General features: G+C 40.3%; 1 protein-coding gene across 8 annotated transcripts in view; it reads right to left on the bottom strand.

Annotated features, from left to right (window-relative positions):
• The window catches only part of ZBTB20 (zinc finger and BTB domain containing 20), a 625,639-nt gene that overhangs the window by 474,879 nt on the left and 130,075 nt on the right, over nt 1-20,685 (bottom strand). For all 8 annotated transcript variants that reach the window (XR_008446640.1, XR_008446641.1, XM_054043665.1 and 5 more), the window contains exon 3: nt 14,133-14,254. The gene's annotated coding sequence lies outside the window, so the exon portion shown is untranslated. The remainder of the gene's footprint in view (nt 1-14,132; nt 14,255-20,685) is intronic.

The raw sequence follows: 20,685 nt of genomic DNA, 5'->3' as shown, positions 1-20,685 counted from the left end.
ACAGTAGTTTAACCTGATGAGAAAGGGCGGGCCAAAGGCACCCTAAAAATATGCCTCTTATGTCGCTGATTAGTGGGAGCTCCTTAGAATCAAGTAATTGAGACTTGATAGTGGGGTACATAACTGTTGGCCAGATCTTCACCTTCTCCCCCATTACTCCACAAAGGCCAGCAGAGCCCTCTCCAGCCTTGTATACACTGGGAAAAAGATGTATTTCTAGCATATTAGTTGTGGCGGGGAGAGGAAACAGCAAGGATTTACTGTGTTTGGGGGCTTCATCCCCCTGATGGAAGGATGAGGGATCTCCACAAGAGAATCTGCATAAAGATTTTCTCCAAAAAGTCCATTCTGTCAGCTTTTAATACAGAAGACACAATGTGACTGTAAGACTTTTTAACCCTTTACAGGTAAAGCAAGTAGAGAACAGCTACCAAGAGGGATCTTACAGTAACTGGCTGGCTGGAAGTCCATCAAAGAGAGCTAGTTCCCCCTTTCATTTATTACAGTGACCCTGTGTGATTTACTAATCACATGTGCACTACTGGGTTATCCCAGACAATACTTGTTGAATTCCCAAAAGTCCTGTCTTAGCCCACACTACACTCATTTTAAAATCTGAGATGGATTATCTCGGGGAAATCTCTTCTTTGCTTCCTCCAAAGTCCACATGAAGTAAGGTTGACTCCATATCATTACAAAGACCATACCATGAAATCAACTTTTTTTTTTTTGCTCATAAACTGGCAGGTGAAGAGATTATTTATTTTTCAATTTGGCAATAAAATGACTTAAGATATAAGGGATGCAAGACAATGCTAGAGGCAGAGCCACTCGTACCAGAAAGTATTGGACATTCCTCAAAAAATATTTTCAGATGCATACCTTCAAATTTCACACACTGCTTTACTTAACATTCCTTTTCATGTTTCTACAGATTCATGTCAAGGATACAGCAATCCAGAGCATTTCTATCATAAACCTTCCCGTCCATGGTAATTTTCTCTTTCAAATTCAATCCAGTAAAATGAAAAGTAGTAAAATAAAACAATTGCCGTACATCAGTTCACTTGGCATTCCTTAGCCCTTATTGTGCTGTGTCTCTCATCAGGTCTCATTTACTCAGACAAGGCAGAAAGTGTTCATAGATCCTATTACATTTTCCCACCCTATTTCCCATTTTGTTTTTTTGTTTTATTTTTTCCCCTTCAGATGATGCTTATTGTGACAACTGGAAAAAAAAAGAAATAAACAAATACTCTTTGTATTTTGATGAAAATAAGTGTCTCCTAGGCCTGGTTTCTCTTCATAGCAATACAATATGGAAGAGAAAATTCATTAGAAAACAGCTTAAATTCCACTGCTTAGAAAATGAAGAGGCCTGGCTAAAGGGAGACAAATTCTACTCTCATATTTGCAGCTCCTAGTGAAGTGTCAAGAGGAGTTTTGTGCTTGTGTGTCAGGACAGAATTCACATCATAGTGACCTTACCACCAAGTGAAAGCAGTGAGGTCAACATTCTGAGATCTGCTAATTTGTGCAGGGGAAAGAGATTTGTTCAGAAAGAAAGGGTTGTTTGCTGAGAAAGTAGTACAGGAAATATACTGATAGAAGAGCTAGGGGGCTCTGCATAGAGACGGTAGAATGGGATGTTGTTACAGGTATTACATTTTCTAGGAAAGGGAATAGAAAGGGCTAAATAGATTCAAATATGAATGTAGGAAAAGGTTAAAATTGTACTGGCAACCTTAATTCTGGCATTTCCTAACTTTTGGGTGCTTGACTTCATAACTTTAATAATATTTTTAACATACTTTTATTTATTTGTCATTTGCTCCATTTAAAAAAAAAAAAGCAAACTCATACAAAAAACAGAAAGTCCATCACGTGGCATCATATTGACAAGCACAAGGATCACCCGCAGGATAGGAACCTTTAGATTCCCGTGCACAGGTCTCTGGCCCTTGAGCTAACAGAGTAATTGACAGCAATACTAGGTTACCATCCCCTGGACCAACATGAGACACATACTTCACTTGTGTGTTTCAGAGATATTTGATGACAGCAGAGGAATGGTGAGACTCAGGAATCTTGGGTTCCATTTCAGACTCTGGAGAGGAGTGTGCTCTAGTGAAGTGGTTCTCAACCTGTGGTTCCCGGACCCACTCTCAGGGGTCCATGAAAGACATACTGAGAACTCACTAGATGGAATACAGACATTAGATTTCCAAATGGGTCCGCACCGCAAATGAAAAAAGGTTGAGAACCACTGCTCTAATGGACACAGACTCTTCTCCCCATTCCATTCCCTCCTACCCAAAGCTTGACCCCTTCTGACCCATAACTTTCCAAAGTGTCCCTGTCCCAGTCTTGTCTCTTTCCCATTCCTGGCTCCATGTCCCAATCTTTCTCATTGCTAACCAAATCTCAGTCTCCACGCCTCAGGTTTCTCATCTCGGTATCCCTATCTAGCCAGTCCCAGTTCCCCTGTACTTGTCCCAACTCCTTGACTCTAGTCTCCTTACATACACAATCCCAGTCTCCCTGTCCCCAGCTCCTTGTCCAATCTGTCTCTCTCTTCCCCAAATCCCTCACTGCCTTCTAGTCCTCACTCCCCAGGCTGCTCATCCAGTTTCCATCTCACTCTCACCCCTTCCCTCCTCTTTGCTACAGTCTTTGCTTAGTTAGACCCATTTCTCTTCTCTTATGCCAGCTCCTTTTCAGAACTGTCTCCCCTCCTCTCAGCCCCTATTTCCTCCCCACACTGGTTTCTAGTCCCAGTCTCCTTATCCAGCCAGTACCAGTCTTACCCCTCCCTCTAGGTCCTCATCTGATCTCAGTGTTATTCTCAGTCAAGGAGGTTCCCAACCCTGCCCCCCTTTTCATCACTGGCTCCCAGTCACCCTTCCCCAACCCTGGCTCCCATTCCCAGTCTCCTTGCCCAGCTAGTATTAGTTCCAGTTTTGATCGCACCCTCAAGCAATGAGGATGAAATCTTCAGAGAATTTAGCTGTTAAACTCTAAGAAGTCTCTACTGAACATATGCAAGCCATGATTCTTCAAAGACTTACAATTTGGTCAAATTTGGGTGGATTTTCATGAGGTCATAAAAGCCACATCCCTGACTCAAAGGTCACCCTCTGCCAAATGCTAAGTGTGGCATTACACCCCATATTCTTCATAGTAATATTATTATGATATGATTATGGCATAACTATGATGTATTTTATGCAAGATAGGCCATGTACGATATCATTGAAAAGGTTATGATTCACTGAATATGATTATCCTATTTGTATGGATCTATCGTTTTAGTATCTGAAACTAGGAATATTGTCTATGCATCTACTACAAATGTGTTTACACCTGGGGAACGCCCACTAGGCAGAATGTAATCAGTCTAAGTGGCCGGCTGGGAACAAGTCAAAGGACCATTAGGGAGAACAACAGATCTTAGAAGAAGCTAATCTCCCACTGGGGAACCTTCCTGGAGAGTCTTCCTGAGGATGCTACAAACAGCCTGTGACTCATGGCTGCTATGACACTACGGGTTCATCTGACCAAGTCACCTGGAACTGGACTCCAGCTTGGAATACCAATGTTTTTCCACTGACCGGGTGTGGGAATCAAGAGGAAAGACAAACGGTTCCTGCCATATGCAAAAGCTATTTAAGGTGGGGTGGGAGTGGTGACATCATCATGGTTCTTCACTGACTCCCTGTGAGGAACAAGGACTGGACTGGGGGAGAAGGGCTGAAAGGAATACCAGGGTTTTAAGCTGCAAGCAAGTGCAGCGTGCCCTCAAGAATCTCTGCAAACTGTCTAAATCAACAATTAGGGTGAGAATTTGCTACTCATATCCAATCTCCTTAGTATATTACGCTTATATTGCGTTTTTGTTTATTTGCTAGGTAATCTGCTTTGATCTGTTTGCTATCCCTTATAATCGCTTAAAATCTATCTCTTGTAGTTAATAAACTTGTTTTGTTTTATCTAAAACTGTCCAGAACAATTTATCTTGACACAGACATCTATCCAACATGGAAAACTTCAGATCAAATGGCTAACCTTTGGCAAAGTTCTAAGCAACTGAAAACAGGGTTTTTATAATGGGAGTTTTGGGCAATTTGAAAAATAGGCACCCCTTACCGGCCACCCTTATAACTATAATGTGCGTGTGTGTGTGCATGCATGCATGTAGTATGCCTACAGCAATTTAGGTCACTATATAATAAATAATGCTAACTCACACTAACAATGCACTAACATGATAAAGACACAGTTAAAGGAAAAGGTTCAAGGAACATTCACTAGAGGGATGGAGGCTGATTGATTAGGCAAGATTCTTCCTAGGTGTAATTCCATAGTCTGTGGGGTTACACCAGTCCGTGGACCAAGAGGTGCCTGCATCAGCTCCAGAGCTTTCTCTTCATTCACCATCATAGAGACTGAGGGTACATCTATACTTACCCGCTGGTTTGGCGGCAAGCAATCAATATTCTGGGATCGATTTATTGCGTCTTGTCTAGACGCGATAAATCGATCCCAGAAGTACTCGCCGTCAACGCCGGTACTCCTGCTCCGTGAGAGGAGTATGCAGAGTCGACGGGGGAGCCTGCCTGCCGCGTGTGGACCCGCGGTAAGTACCTTTAAGTTTGAACTAAGATACTTCAACTTTGCGTATCTTAGTTCGAACTGGGGGCTTAGTGTGGACCAGCCCTAAGATGCTGGCAGTAGCAACATATGAAGAAAGAGAGTATTTGACTTTAAAGGAGAGAGAAAACTGCTAAACCATCACCACAGCAGAGCGGAGAGGGGGTCTCTGTCCCCATGAATTTTGGTGTGCGTAATGACTTCAGTCCTTTTACTTCAAGGGGAAACATACGTCATCCTCATCACCACTGAATAACCCGAGAGCCCCCAGACCTGTTTCCTAATTAGACAAAAGGCTAAACTAACTTGATTCCTACCAGATAAATCCTATGTGGCTTTTCTTGCATATCCACTTGCATTAATTTGAGCAGGGCACAGCATGTCCCGCTTGACTAAAATGCCTGCTACAGCAGCCCCTCTGTTCCTCCACAAACACAAAGACTAATTCACTGCACTGAAGGGAGAAAAAACCTGTTCATCTGGTCATGTTCATAAAAGAGTCTTACCCTGAGCATACACCCAAAACTGCACCACTGCTGCTAATGTATATATTACAAACATATACAGGTCTGGGATTTACAGTCAACAAATAGCAATACAAACAACCACTAGGGAATGTATAAACACTCGGAGGAGCATAAACGCTCAGCCTGGCTGCACCACACACAGGGTGTTTATTTATCTCAGTTGCATACGATCAATGGGAGAAGACATTCAAAACAACTTTTTAAACAAAGTGTCACTTTGTGTTAGTTTATGCCAGTGGGGCTTCTTCCAACTATTTGTGTCATAATAAGATGTGTATGTGTTAAGATATTTTTCTTCTTCTTTTACTCCTGTCATGGCAACTGGGTATGAGAGAACAGAAGAGGAAAAAGGCTGCTAGTGTAATCCAGTTACTGATCTAACATTCACAATCTCCGCAGCCCAAAAGGACGTGTACATTCTTACCCTGAATGCATGTTAGTGACTTACAATTGCTAGTCTGAGCACCTACAGTTTTTTCTTCATTAATCCCCTATTGCGGCCCAATCTCATGTGGGCCACTGAGCACACACAGCTCTTGCCGAGGTGAATGGCAGTTGAGGGTGCTTTGCACCTCTAAATAAATACACCCTCAAGGAAATCCAAAAGCACTTTTGCAATGCTGACATTCTAATACTGAGACTTAAAAGATCCCAGCTCAGACCAGAACCTACTTCTCAAACCACAGGAGGCCTAGGATTCTTTGTTTATGCTTCCTTAACTATTTCTAACCCCTTAGGCCAGTACCAAGCTAACTGAGTTTTATTCCTCTTAAATTTTTTTGGAAGAATTTACCTAATCTGTTTGAGTGTTTTTATTATGAATTTACTATAAACTTCCTTCAGAATTGCAGTAATGACACTTAACACTTATAACTGCCTACAATACATTGCACTTATATACTTAATTTCATCCAAGGATATCAAAGTGCTTGAGAAACAATGAGTTAAGCCTCCTCCATTCCCACTCCCTCCTCCCTTCCCATGAAGTCAGTCAGAATCACTATCCCTATTCTACAGATGGGGAAACTGAGGTAAAAAGAGAGGATGTGACTTGTCCAAGGTCACAGAAAGGGTCCATGTCAGACACACGTCTCCTGGCTTCTAGTCCCCTACCTGAGTCCGAAGAGCAACCTTCCGAACTAGTGGAATGCAACAGATGTCATGATCATGTCTCAGGAGGGTTTAGATTTTAGACTGTAATGTGCAGACATGGCAGTACATGGATTATACTAATGGTGTCAAAGTACACAGCAACTCTTAGGTTAGAGGTGGTGAAGACCACTCATAATATAACAAAACCTTTAACTATTTTCTTTATAAGAATTAAAGACTAATTTGTAAAGATCTGAGTGAAAACTAGGGATACAGCTAAAATATAACCCTATCTTTCAAACTCCCTCCCTTTCCATACAGCATATACAGCCAATTAACAATGGAAAGGTAATCAGATAATGCAGTATATATGGCCACCATGCTTCCTAAAGTACAGCACCCAAGTGAGCATCTGTCTCCTCTGAAGCTGCATGATGCCAATGGCTTCACAAGAGCAAATCAGGATCTTTTTTTTTTCTATTGTGGTTGACTACACACTCTCCCATTGTGTCTCATCAAAGAGCTGATGAGGGAGGAGTGGAGTGCATATAGTCTCCAACGCTTGGGAAAATCCAGCTGCCTGTAAATCTAAGCGAAGGTTAAACCTTTGTGACATGCTATATATGGGATTCAAAGACAGTAGTGAACCGAGACGGCTGTTTCCTGACCAGCTCAACTTTACTTGAAGAGCCTCCAGCACTTACTATATCTATCCTAGATGCCCAGTTATCCCATCAGCATTAGATTTTTCTATTCACCAGTGATTGGAATATGTTTAATTGCTGTAGAAACCCAATGTCACTAGATTAAGCATTCGCTAAATACCATGGGAAAATCCATCCAGAATTAGGAGGAGGTTTTTTTGGCAGGGGAGAGTTTTGCCCATAAGTAGATGCTGAAATCCAAATTTGAAGGGCCACTGTTTCACAGACCAAGTGTCTCAGTTTAATCATTCATAAAGATGCAAGCTAATTCCTTATCTAACTTCTATGCTAGGCTGGCTGCTTTGTCTCATGCAAACAGTGTATACACAATTCCGTCAATGTCATTATCAATATTTATGCTTGGCGGCTATAATATTGCTGTTTTCTGTGTATCAATATGCTTAACATACAATTCCCACTAGGGGTTATGTAATCTCTAAAGCACAGTAATATAAATATTATTGAAAAGAAAGTCATTGTGTGTGAAGTTGCTATAATTGCTCGTTTAATGCAGGTAATACAAAAACCACCTGAAGCAAGAGGCCAACCAGAAACCCAAACAAGCATTCTGGTGACCATGATATGAAGTCAATTCTGATAGCTTCTTGGACTAGGAAGAAAGCTTGTTTCCATCTCTGAAAAACATTTGCTATCTGCACAGGATGCTGAGTGCACCTATCTAGTTCTGGACAACTAGCAGGCCTCCTGGGGCAACAATTAGTATCATATCAGATCACAGTAACCATGCATCTATAGCATGCTGACAAGTTCAGTGGATTCATTTCACACCCACCGAACATAGATTTGCTTGCACAGATGAGTTATGCAGGATGGAAGTAAACATTCCTGGTTACTAGAATCCTCCCACCAGTTGTAGTCTATTTTGAGTTGGCTAGTAAAAGTCATTGTATTTTGGTTGGTTTTGCTTTGCAGCAGTCTTCTCCAGGACCACTTTACAATTTAAACATTAGAATAGTGGGGAAATATTTTAATTCACTTAGTGCCAACCAACTTATATAGTTGCAGGACGCTCAAGTACATGGTTCTTCGGGGGTGGGAGGGAGAGGGGGAGTGTTAAGGGATATTACTCAGCAAAAGTGACATAGGATGTGCAAGTAAGTACCAAAACTACTGCTAACAAATACAACAATGGCAGAATACATGTAGTCAGCCTGTGGAATTCACTTCCACAAACTCACAAGGACAAAATCAGGCTTGGTGCAAGTAGGTATGACTCCACTGCAGCAGCACCTAGATATTACAGTGACCAGTGTTCTAAAAGGGACTGAGCTAAGTCCCACTGAAGTCCATGAGTCTCTTTCCATTATCTTCAGTGGGCCCTGAATACTTAAAACAATGGAATAATGGAAGTTTATATTTCAGGCCATTTGTTCATTGCTACTGGGGTCAGGGAGGAATTCTTTCCTTCATATACCGTATTTGCACAAGTGGGTGAGTGTAATAAGGGCTTTTTCACTTTCCTCTGCAACATCAAGCATAGGCCTCTTTCGGAGTCAGGATACAAGACCTGATGTAACATTAGTCTAATATGGTAAAGTGATTCTTATGCTCCTAAGGCCAGAACAGCAGTTTTCATGGAGGAAATGCACATGTGAGTGAGAAAGAAATAGAATGCATACATGTAAATGTAAGCCCACCCATTGGTCAGCAGACCCTTCTCTCTTCATGTGAAGATTGTTTCCTTAAGATGGTAATAGTTCCGCTGACTGATGTTCTCTAGCTATCAAGAAGGCAACACACATTCTTTTTCAAATATTAGTTTCAGCTACAAATTACTGATGTTACTGCCTGTCCTGAATGTACTTGATAATCTGGCACTATTCCTAATAAGCAGCCATTTACAAAAGTTAATTTCAAGCATAACTTCCTGTGTATTGCTGCCTACTAAATTCAAGTACTGAATTTATTACAATCTAGTAATTTTTAGTTTTAATGATTCCAGAATATCTTCAAGGCATTTCCCAAAACATGACAGAAGCAAGTACTCTCCACTCTGGGTGTGCCATTTCCTAGACAAACAGTAAAAAATAATTCCTATTCCCCACATGCCAGCAGTAAACTGTATTCAGATAAAAGATACTGAGCAGAAATTAGTTAATCATCAACCACCACAAAATGGACAAGTTGGACCAACAATAAATTGTGAGAACCAGCGAAGAGCTTACTGGTTCATAAAAAATTCTGCTTTACCCAAAATGTGTAACTAGCATGTGATTGCAGACTAAGAAGGGCAGCATGGAGTAAGATCCCTTGTTAAGACTTGCCTGAAGAATGTCTACTTGTGGATAGGTTACTTAATGAAATTCATTGTGAGCGCTCATCTGATAATCTCCTAACACAAATTTATCTTTGTTGATCATATATTATGCTCCCTCTACCTCCCAAGATTCATTATCTGCATTCTGAGTGCAAGTGCTCAAAAGATGGTTCTCTTTGTTAGATTAGGGCAGACTTCCTTAATATTTTCAGCCTTCTTGATTATACACCCCTCCCCATCAAGTGGCAGCCACTTGGACTCCAACCCTCCAACGAAAATTTGCCTGACAAGATTGCCTCACGTGTGGCACCTGCTACAATACCTCTCTCAAGCTATACTTGAACAAAAAAACTTCAGAAACAGACTTCAAAGAGAAACTACAGAACTAAAATTCATTTGCAAATTTAACACCGTTAATTTGGGCTTCAATAGGGACTAGGAGTGGCTGGCTCACTACAAAAGCAGCTTTGCTTCTCCTGGAATTGGCACCTCCTCATCAATTACTAGGAGTGGACTACATCCACCCTGACTGAATTGGCCCTACCAACACTGGTTCTCCACTTGTGAGGTAACTCCCTTCTCTTCATGTGTCAGTATAATAATGCCTACATCTGTAATTTTCACTCCAATAATCTGAAGAAGTGGGTTTTTTACCCACGAAAGCATATGCCCAAATAAATCTGTTAGTCTTTAAGGTGCCACCAGACTCCTTGTTGTTCTCTCGACTGTGTTTGTCCAAGTCACTTCACTCAAAGTCTAACAACGACTGTCCAACACCAGGCAGTATGAAAAACAAAAAATCTGCCTTGCTGTGAGAGAAGACATTACCTTTCCAGAACCACCATCATCAGGGCTCTTTCCTTCCTTCTTTATTTTTTAATGGAGGCAAAACCCCCCGTCATCTCACCTACTCCTCTCTTAATAAGGAATGACTGCCGTGAATACCCCCATCTAGGAGCGCCATTCACCACCAGCACCTCTGCTCTCCTCATGTGCTTAGAGAACAACTGATTAGCTCTTTGCATAATTAACCTGATTAGCACTGTGCATAATCAAACTGATTAGCACTTTGCATAATTAAAAAGAAATAATAATAATAATAACAATAATAAGCACTAGGTAATATCAAAAGCCGTTAGTCCCACAGTCTGTTTGTTAGTGCCAGGATTAGTTTAGTGCAGCATATTTTATTCCATATTTTTATATATATATATATGTATATATATAGATAAAACCTCAAACTCCTGATATTCTCAATTATTTTCAGAACACTGAGAAAAATACTGGTTATTCCATAATTGTCCACTACAGGGTTTCCTGCATCTTTTTCTGAAGTAGCTGATCATATCCATTGTTGGAGGATACTTGAATAGATGACCCATTGGTCTGATTCAGTATAGCATCTCTATTATATTCCTATGTTACCAAGTCTGTATATCTAGCTTTCTATCTTAGGTAGTTATATGTTCTCCATTATCATAGTATCTGAGTACCTCACAATCTTTACAGTTTTTGCCCTCACAACATTGCTGCGAGGTAGGAAAGTGCTATTATCCCATTTCTGTAGATGGGGAACTGCGGCACAGAGTGGCTAAATGACTTACCCAAGGGCACACAGGAAGTCTGTGGTGGAGCCAGGTCTTCCAAGTCTCAAGCTAGTACCCCAACCACTGGACAATCCTTCTTCTCCCATTGGACCATTTTTATTTCCTGTATGGACTGGTTACCTAAGCAATTTACCTCCCACAAACATGTTTTGGGGAGAAAGGAAAGCATGGCCCTGAGTGCAGCCATGTGAAATAGCTTCTGTTTCTGTTCCAATTCAAATCCTCTGATTTTCATTTTGGGTTTCAAATTTGCACAAACCCTCAAAACTCTATAGAATCTGTTAAATTTTGACTGGTTTGATTCAAAACTGTGTGAAACCATGTACTTTTCCATGGTTTCTGCCTAAATCTTAAACAGGCCCAAATCCCCTGGGATATAGAATGCTAGATGCCCTAGAACATTTACAAAGGAATCCCCACAGTTCTAGTACTGAGACTTTCCCTCATGAAATAAATTAAGGGAAAACTATGGGAGAAGGGAGCAATAAAAGGGAACCTTACAGTAATTAAATAAAAATATATTTCCCAGCCATGGAGGCCTTTCTATTACCATAAGAAAAGGAACCCAAATGAACAGTGAGTGATCTCCAGAGCCAGACACCTATTTCTAAAGTTGTTTAGTTTCAGAAGAAAAGTGTTGTTGCAGAGATTATTCAAGTCCAAATGTTCCTGGGGAAGGTAGTTCCAGTAATTCTGGGAAGGAGGCCAATCCCTTTGGCTTTATATGTAAATATTTGAAAAACATTATTTTTATATACATATATTTTATACACATATATGTCTTTACATTTCCAGACTTGCAAAACTGCTATGAAAAAATGTACCACTTCAAGCACAAATATCTACTAGCCAGAACCATGATAAATGACAAAAAAAAAAAAAATAATAATGCTCTCCCACCTGTTAAGTTAGGTGCCTTAGGCTACGTCCTCACTACGGGGGGGAGGGGTCGATTTAATATACACAAATTCAGCTACGTGAATAGCGTAGCTGAATTTGACGTATTGGAGCCGACTTACCCCGCTGTGAGGACGGCGGCAAATCGACCTCCGTGGCTCCCCCGTCGACGGTGCTTACTCCTACCTCTGCTGGTGGAGTACAAGCGTCAATTCGGGGATCGAATGTCGCATCCCGACGAGATGCGATAATTAGATCCCCAAGAGATCGATTTCTACCCACCGATTCAGGCGGGTAGTGTAGACGTAGCCTTAGACACAAAGGCTCCAACTCTAAAAGCTGTTCTGCTCCTTGGGTTTCAATGATATGCAGGTCAGAGGAAGCTACAGAAACCTCTAAAAATGATGAGAAATAGCCTTTCTATTCCTAATCTAGGCATGAACGTAAGGTCCATTACTTCAGAACTTTCTAGGTCTAAACAAACTTTGTGTGTTCTATCCACAAGATGGTAATCTCCCACTTTCAATGGTATAAAGCGTCCATTTCCTAGGATTTTAGGACACTGAGATATCAGACTTAAAAACTGTGACTTTTTTATCTACCGAAAAATCACTGGCCCAATATTGAATCTTGTGCATCCTACAAGCAGTGGTAATTTAGTGGGAAATTCTACATTTGAGGGAGAGAAGAGAAACATTTCTGTGGGAGGCTGATTTTAATTAATTAATTAAATGGTGGACGCTTGAAGCTGCTTGGGAGTTGGGACACTGGAATAAATCCTTGGAAGATAGACAGATTAGTGGGGAGAGTGCAGGAGAGGCAGTCAAAAGTGGATGATAAATAAATTAATCCATGCCTCTGGAACTTATCACATGGCTATCACCTGCACATATGTGGTACACAGAAACATACATTAATAATTATATTTATTCCCCCCCCCCCGACATACATACACACTTAAATCATTTCATAAATATATACATAGAGAGCTTGATGAAATTCTTGGACAAATAGTTTATTAGAAGAAAAATGCAGTTTCAGTCTAACTAAAACTATATATGAATTTGAGATTAATATTTTTGGCCATTCACAAAATGGCCAGAAGAGAAGGAAGTGGCATCACAGCCCACCTGCCTTTATAAGCTTTAGCTCAATGTTTTGGTCACTCCTCTGGAATGTGGGAGATGCAGGTTCAAATCACAGCAGTGGAACTGAGTTGAAACAGACTTTCTAAATTCACAAAAAATTCCAACAAATTTCAGATTCGGTTTGACCTGAACCAATTATTTTTTTCGGAACTGCCACTGATCTGAAACATCAATTATTCACCCAGCTCTATATATACCCACATATATATATACACACACACAAATATGTATATTTTAATCTGTACCCACATATATATATCCTACGTGGAGGTGATGTAAATATTTCACAAATATATTATATATAATGCTATTTCTGTTAAATATTTATATCACTGCCACATGTAGGGGTATTTGTATGTTTTAACATATACACACATAAAATGTGGACGTTTGTACATATGTGTAATCTCAGTCTGTCTCTCTCTCTCTCACACACAAACACACTCACAAATACACACACACACTCAAAAATGGAAAGACCAAGAGTAGGCCAGACCTTTAATAAAATATTTTAATTTTTTTTTTAGAAATCTTCTCCCAAAGTTTGAGGGGTTTCTTTTCTTTTCTTGCTATCTTACATTTCTACTGCAAAATACACCTGCTTTCTTTTCTTTTCTTCCCCCCCAAACTAAATATTTCTTCCATCTAATGACTCTCTTTATTAGACAGCATCTAATTTGCATACATTTACATACAATTTAACTGCTAGCTTGTGAGAACAAAGAAATGGCTCTGTATTATACTGAAGGACAATACTCAGAAAAGGAAGGTATAAAAACCAGCTAGCTCAGTGGCTGTGTATTCCCTTTGTTTCAGAAATACCAAGATTTTTAAACACACCACTTAAAGGGTGAAAAAGACTATTTCATCAAACAATGAAAAAAGATACAGTGCAGCTCCCTTTTAACACATTTTCTCTCTGGCCTGGTTAATGGGATATAAGGGTCCAAGATTTCTTTGCTTTCCACTGTTTCCTTTATAGAATCTGATGGATTTATTTCTGTCACATATTTTAGTTCATATTTTATTCTTATAACAACCTACATTGAAGCTCAGCTCCAATGCTAATTCAGTACCACCTTTTCCTTAGAGTCAGACTGGGATATGACCAAATGATCTTTGATGGGCATCAAGTACTCTGCCCTCAATGCCCAGCACTAATAGATTTTATAAAAAGGCTGCCAGGAGTTTACCCTACGGCAACAAGTATAGAGATAATGGAAACTTACCATGTAGCTGACTGGGAATCAACAGAAAGGGACGCAGGGCTGAGCTCCACTTGTGAGAACAGGGAGGGACTGTGGTCAGAGTAAATGCAGGAAGTAAAGGAGAAGTCAAGCCCTCTAGTTCCCTAGAAGAAGAGGAGGAAAGAATTTTAAGATCTCATATAAGGGAAGTCTTTTGAGAAAGAAGATGGAGACTCCTGTCCATACCCCACCGAAACACAATATACACCATCCAAGGCATTCCCTCCAAATCTTCACAATGGAAAGTCCAGTTACACAGATTGGTTCAATTCCAATCCATATGTAAATGTCACTAAAGACCCTTATTAAAGGAGGGGGAAAGTACATGGCTAGATGTATACTGATCACCCCAATGTCCCCTCGGGTGTGTTCAGCCCTTTGAGAAGCCCAGGTATGCAACCCGTTTTGCAGTTTGTTACTGCATTATGTCATAGCTGTTGGCTTTATTTCCTAAATCACTCCGGCTCTCCTGCCTTTGACCTCTTCTCTTTGCTCAATGGTGAAATTCTAGAATTTTACATTTTAAAAAGAGCATGGCATGTGGTCACTGATTAGGAAAAAAAAATCTCTAGTCATTTTGGGGCAAGTGAATGATCACAAGGGCCTGATGCTTCAGAAATGTGCTACCAGGTGTAGCACTTTCTAGTGTGAGTAGATCCATTAAAGTCAATGGGATGGGACTACTCACGGTACGGAACATTATGGCCAGTAGTAATTGTTTCCAAATCAGGCCCAAGATTTGAAATCCTCATTGATCATTTGGGCTGCTCAGTTTCTCCTAGACATATGTGACAGAGTACAGAAGCTTTACGTGATTAACATGACGAAAGGGGATCACTCCCTGGTCAGACCTTGCACAGGTGTATGGTGCAGGTACTAACAACAAGGCAGGTCTGAGGACTGAAGGCCCAAATCAGGATCTCAGAGAGCACACAGGAATTCTTTTTGTTCTGATTATCCCTTGCTGTGCCTCACTGGAGCTCTAGGCACATTACAAAATATTTACAAATATAAACCTTTAATTAGTGCTCATTGCAATTTTTCAAAAATTTGAAAAAATCTGATTTTTAAAAGAATTCAAATGGGGGGAATTCGCCTCCCCATAGCTATTTTTAATATATTTTCCAATCAGCTCTGCTTTAAATATAGATATATCTCAACCAAACCTAATCCGCCTTATCCCCCCAAAAAAACACCCTTAAAAAGCAGTCTTTGCATCCTTTCCCCTCTCCTGCTTGAGAAAACATGTGAGCCTTGCAGTGTGTCCTGAAGTTTACCAAAAGCTGAGAATTTTGCCAGATGCTGGGAATGGGCAACAAGGAATGGATCACTTGATGATTATTTGTTCTGTTCATTCCCTCTGAAGCATCTGGCACCAACCACTGTCAGAAGACAGGATACTAGGCTAGATGGACCTTTGGTTTTACCCAGTATGGCCGTTGTTATGTTCTTAAAACCTGGTTGTGGCAGAGCAAGGGAAGAAGGAAGTTCCAAAGCTAAGGATCCCTTATAGATCATACCATATTTGCAACCCCCTATTGTTAAAACCTTTGGGTTGTTAGTTTGAGTGTCTTGGAGGGTTGTGGCTGCCATGGTATCACCCAGGAAGAAAGGATCCTATGAGGTAGTTGGGATCCAAGTTATTTAGAGTTTTATAGGTCAAAGTCAACTCCTTAAACTTCAACTGAAAATCAGATGACAGGCCGTACAGCTCAAGAAGAAGAAATGCAATATGCTTTTGATGAGACATTCCAGTTAAAAGGCACACTACCACAATTGCCACATAATATGCTGAATTAGCCTCAAGTAACGTGCAATACAATAATCCTATCTTGAGATGATAAAACACAAAGTCCCAAAATGAAAGGATGCAACCCTCTTGCCAAGAGCAAATGATAAAAATCATGCTTAGCAACCACTTCTACCGGAACATCCAGAATCACCTGAAAACCAGCAAAACCCTCGGGAAATGCACTTAGAAACAAACAGCAGGAAAATGTCAGATATTATACAGTTATAATACTGAGTACTTGCTTTGGCTATTTCCCCAACTGTATACGCATTACCTCTTGCTTGGAGCGAGTGTCAGCTAGCTAGCCCTCTTACATGCCACCATCTCTGTTGAACGCTGAGCAAGTCACCCCACAATGTAAAAGTGAAAGGGATGGGGAAAACAACACTGGATATCAACTGCATCCAAAAAACAATGCAACCCAAACCTTCTCACTAATCCTTTTATTTGCCCCATATACATGTAAAAAAATAGGGATGACAAAATAAAAACCCACAAACCTTCCATGAGAATGCCCTCAGGGAAAATAAGCAATCATCCAACACTACTCCCTGGGATCTCTCAGAAAAAAAAATAACAGTCTCTCATGAGCTACCCCACCAACACAGCGGCCACAGATGAATCACCATCAGTGGTACAGAAAGCAGCTGACAGAGCTAAAAGAATCAATACGGACACCTCATCTTCATCTATTTTCAGCAGAAGATCAACAACCAACATGACCAAAGTCATTGCTATACTACTTTCACAACTAAATCAGTTCTAACAGAGTCAAAAAGACCAGAGGACTCTAGATACTTTACGGTACCACTGAAGTTGTTTCACCATAATTTCCTAAATAATCTCCCTTCAAGGGACTGGAGTAGATGACCTATTAAGGTCCCTTCCAGTCCTACATTTCTATAATTTATATGACGCAAAGGTAGTTTGGATACCTTGTTTGGGAAGTGCAACATTAACTCTGCATTTCTTGGATTACTAGCACTCGAAGGAGTCTTTTCTGTTTTATGCTCTGACGTTTTTGACAGGTAATATGCCTTAAAACCAACGATATGGGCCTGAAACTTTAACTTCACTTTAACAATGATTTTTGCATGGTAGATAAAGGTTAAAATAATGTTTGGTTAATTAGAATTATTTTTGATATATTTTTCCTGTATACACAAAGGTCTGATTCTCCTCCTTTACTGTTATAAATCCAGAGTAATACCACTGAAATCAACTGCGCTACACAAGTGTGAAACTGGTGTAAGCAAGAGGAGAATCAAGTGCAAAGTGCTTTTGCTTCTTATATAATGTGCACATAAATTAACACTTGCCTTTATAAACCTCTAGGTTTGGTGTTTTGTTTTTGTTTTTTCATTTTTGTTTTTTTGTACACAGCTGTTTTATTACATTTTAGATTAGATTTTACAGGTGGAATTATCAAAAGCAGCAGTGGCCTTACTCTGATTCTACTTAAGTCAATGTTAAAATTCCACTTGACTTAAGTAGAAAGCGAGTTAAGGCAACTTTCAAAATTAATAGGCACTAATATAAAACAAATATAAAGAAGTACTTCTTCGCACCACACACAGTCAATCTGTGGAACTCTTTGCTAGGAGATGTTGTGAAGGCCAAAAGCATAACAGAGTTCAAAAAAGCATTAGATAAATTCATGGAGGATAGGTTCATCAACAACTATTAGCCAAGATGGTCGAGCACCACCCCATGCTCTGGATGTTCCTAAGCCTCTGACTTCCAGAAGCTGGGACTGGATGACAGGATGGATCACTCAATAAATTGCCCTATTCTGTTCATTCCCTCTGAAGCATCTGGCACCAAACACTGTCAGAAGACAGGATACTGGGCTAGATGGATCATTGGTCTGACCCAGTCTGGCTGTTCTTATATTCTTAGGTGTTTTTAAAACTCCCTACTCACGCGTCCAGTAAATTTCCATCATTTTGGGTCTGCTTTTTTGTAACTACAGTGGTAGCACTTATAGCTTTGTCCATTTTAAGAAGTATTGACCGTTCCCTTTTAAGTATGGGGAATATTTCTCAAACAGGTAGAACCTTTCAGCATGGAAGAAAATTGTAAAGTGTGGCCACTGTGATGAGTTATGTTGGTGAGGCAGAACCCTATTCTACCCACCAAGGTTCACCTCAACCAGTTAACCTGTATTAAGGTACAATTTGCCCTGTTTACACTGAGATTTTAAAAAAATTTAGTTAAAACATCCAGACACCATTTTTGCTATTCCAGACAAGATCTATCTGAAGAATAATAGTGAGTGGAGAAGGCTAGAAGTTTAACCAGACCTTCCTCAAAACATGCTTCCGTAACATCTCAGAGGAATCAAGGTAACTACCCTTAACTCTGAGTGTGAGATAGAAAGAAAACTGTAATTTGGTGGCAGCACAAGAAGTTTAAAATTTGCCCAGTGAAAACAAAAGACCAAATTTCCATATTTAGTTGCATTTTAGGCCTGTATGAGCTGGATATTGGCACTAGCTTTCATACCAAGTGATATTTTGTTCAAATTACAGGATAATCCTTTGAATTGGGACACCATAATTGGGATGGCCTATTGTCTTGATTAATATGTTGTCTCAATTAAGAGAAGCAGCCATTTGAAAAAAAATGTCCAAAAAGATTTGAAATGTAGTAAAATACTGTACCGAATAAAAATAAAAGTATAAAAATGGTTTATGCTGTATTTAATCTTTACTTCTTCTCTTAACCTTTATTTGGCGACTGCTATATTAAAAGATTAGAATTTAGAATTTCACACCCGTTAAAAACCTGGTTAAACACCACTTAACCCACTAGTACCAGCCAAATGTGTCCCCATTAAGCAGAAATATTGGCAACGCTGTCCCGATTAAGCAGCATCCATTACCATTCACTGTCATTAGGCTAAATCGTTTCCCTGGGACACAACCTAATTTAACAGATTTCTCGTTTAAGAGCATCCTGATTAAGTGGAGAATACTGAATCAGTAAATTTTCATGCAACGTGTGAAGGCTTCTGGCCACTGAAGTCCTATCCCATCTGTCTTGTTTGCAGGCCAAGCTTAGAATCCTGGGTGTGTTGTCCTGTACCTAAGGAATTGTCTAGGAGAGTTGCACATTCTAACAGGGCTGGGGGAGTTCTAGGAAGCAACTGGGCCAACTAACAGAGTGCAGAACTGATGGAGTTGGACTGAGATTCTTTCTTGGAAATGCTCTTGTGAGATTAAAAACTGTTTCCCTTCTTATGGTTTTGTATCAGTGTAGGAAATCACCCCTGTTTGATTGGCATAGAGGGTTTAATTTATTGGTTACACATACAGCACAGTGTCTTTTATAATCTCTGTAGTATTAAATTGTTCATTGTTTGTTTAATTTTGTGTGTGTGTGAATTCAGTGATGGATTGACAAGCCCAGAGAGTAAAGTTCTCCATTCACACATCAGGTATGGCACAGACAGTGGCAATGCAAGCTTCCCAAATATGCTTCCCAATGTTCTTTAAGGCTGTTCTGTAGGAATCATCTGCATGGGTGAAAGAGGAGTCTTGTCTCTATGATCCATTGAACCCCATGGCCTCCACTGAGACTGCAGATAAGGGTGTCAATAAGTGCCAGGTCTGGTGGTAATTTATGTTATGTGAGAATTTTCCAGGGGGAAACAGACTCAGCAACTCATTTCCAGGTAAGGTCACCAAAATCTCACCTGATGGTGATTACTTTCCATTGCTACTAACCTCTTAGGTTGGAGCTAAACAGTGACCTACCCACACCTGGAAGGCTCAATCTCCCATGCCCAATCCTGTGTGGTTCCACTTCAGTGTCTGCTTATTAATGGCACTCAGTCACCCTCACCTAGTACTGGTGATGGATTAGATCTGCCTATTGAAAGTACGTTACTCCAAGGACAAAATGTTGACATAATATACATACACTTGGATGGTTAACTGAATCAAAGAAAAGGGATTACACTGGGGGCTGAAGGGACATAGACTCCCCTTCTGCCCCCATCTGACTCTCCTATTCCCCTTTCAGGTGTCTCCTCCCAGCAGACTAACCCTCCTGGCCCATGAGTCCCTACACCCATCCCTTCCAATTTGAGTGAGTGGCATTGCCACTCAGGTTTGGCCCAGACAAAAAGTGGTCAGGCCATGGCCCCTGCCAGCTCTGTGGCCTATGTTATACGACTCCTAAAACTGATACTTTAAAATTAAATATATATATTTTAAAAATTAATAGCTCAACACTACACTCTGCAGTGCAAAAGTGACTTTATATGCTCTATAATTACTGACCCAAAACTATGGTTATTTCCCAGAGAACCATATATTCTGCAGATCCTTTTTTGGTTTTGGTTGGCCTACTAGTGATACGTAGGTAATCAGAAGGCAAATGTCTGCAACCTTGGTTATTTCTCATAACTACAAGGTAGCTTACAAAGACTGCTTTCTAATGTGCTATTGCTCTCTGTTTATATATTCATATGACATTTATCACTGTCTCTTTGAAACAACTGATTGTCAGAGGGAGTGTGCATGCACAATTCCTACTAAAGTCAATGAATGCTGAGGGTGGTCAATACCTCTGAATATCAGGCCCCGATCCACTAAGGGACTTAGGACTTTTAAGTGCCTCGACAAATCACTCAAACAACACGAGATCCACCAAGCCTTAGTTAGGCACCTAGGCTCCCTATACAGTGAATAGGAACCTTAGCACAGAATCTGCAAAAGCCAGCATGCTAGGCAGGGA

Source organism: Malaclemys terrapin, chromosome 1 (genome assembly GCF_027887155.1).
Source record: "Malaclemys terrapin pileata isolate rMalTer1 chromosome 1, rMalTer1.hap1, whole genome shotgun sequence".
Lineage (NCBI taxonomy): Eukaryota > Metazoa > Chordata > Testudines > Emydidae > Malaclemys > Malaclemys terrapin.
This window is presented reverse-complemented; position numbering and strand designations above follow the sequence as displayed.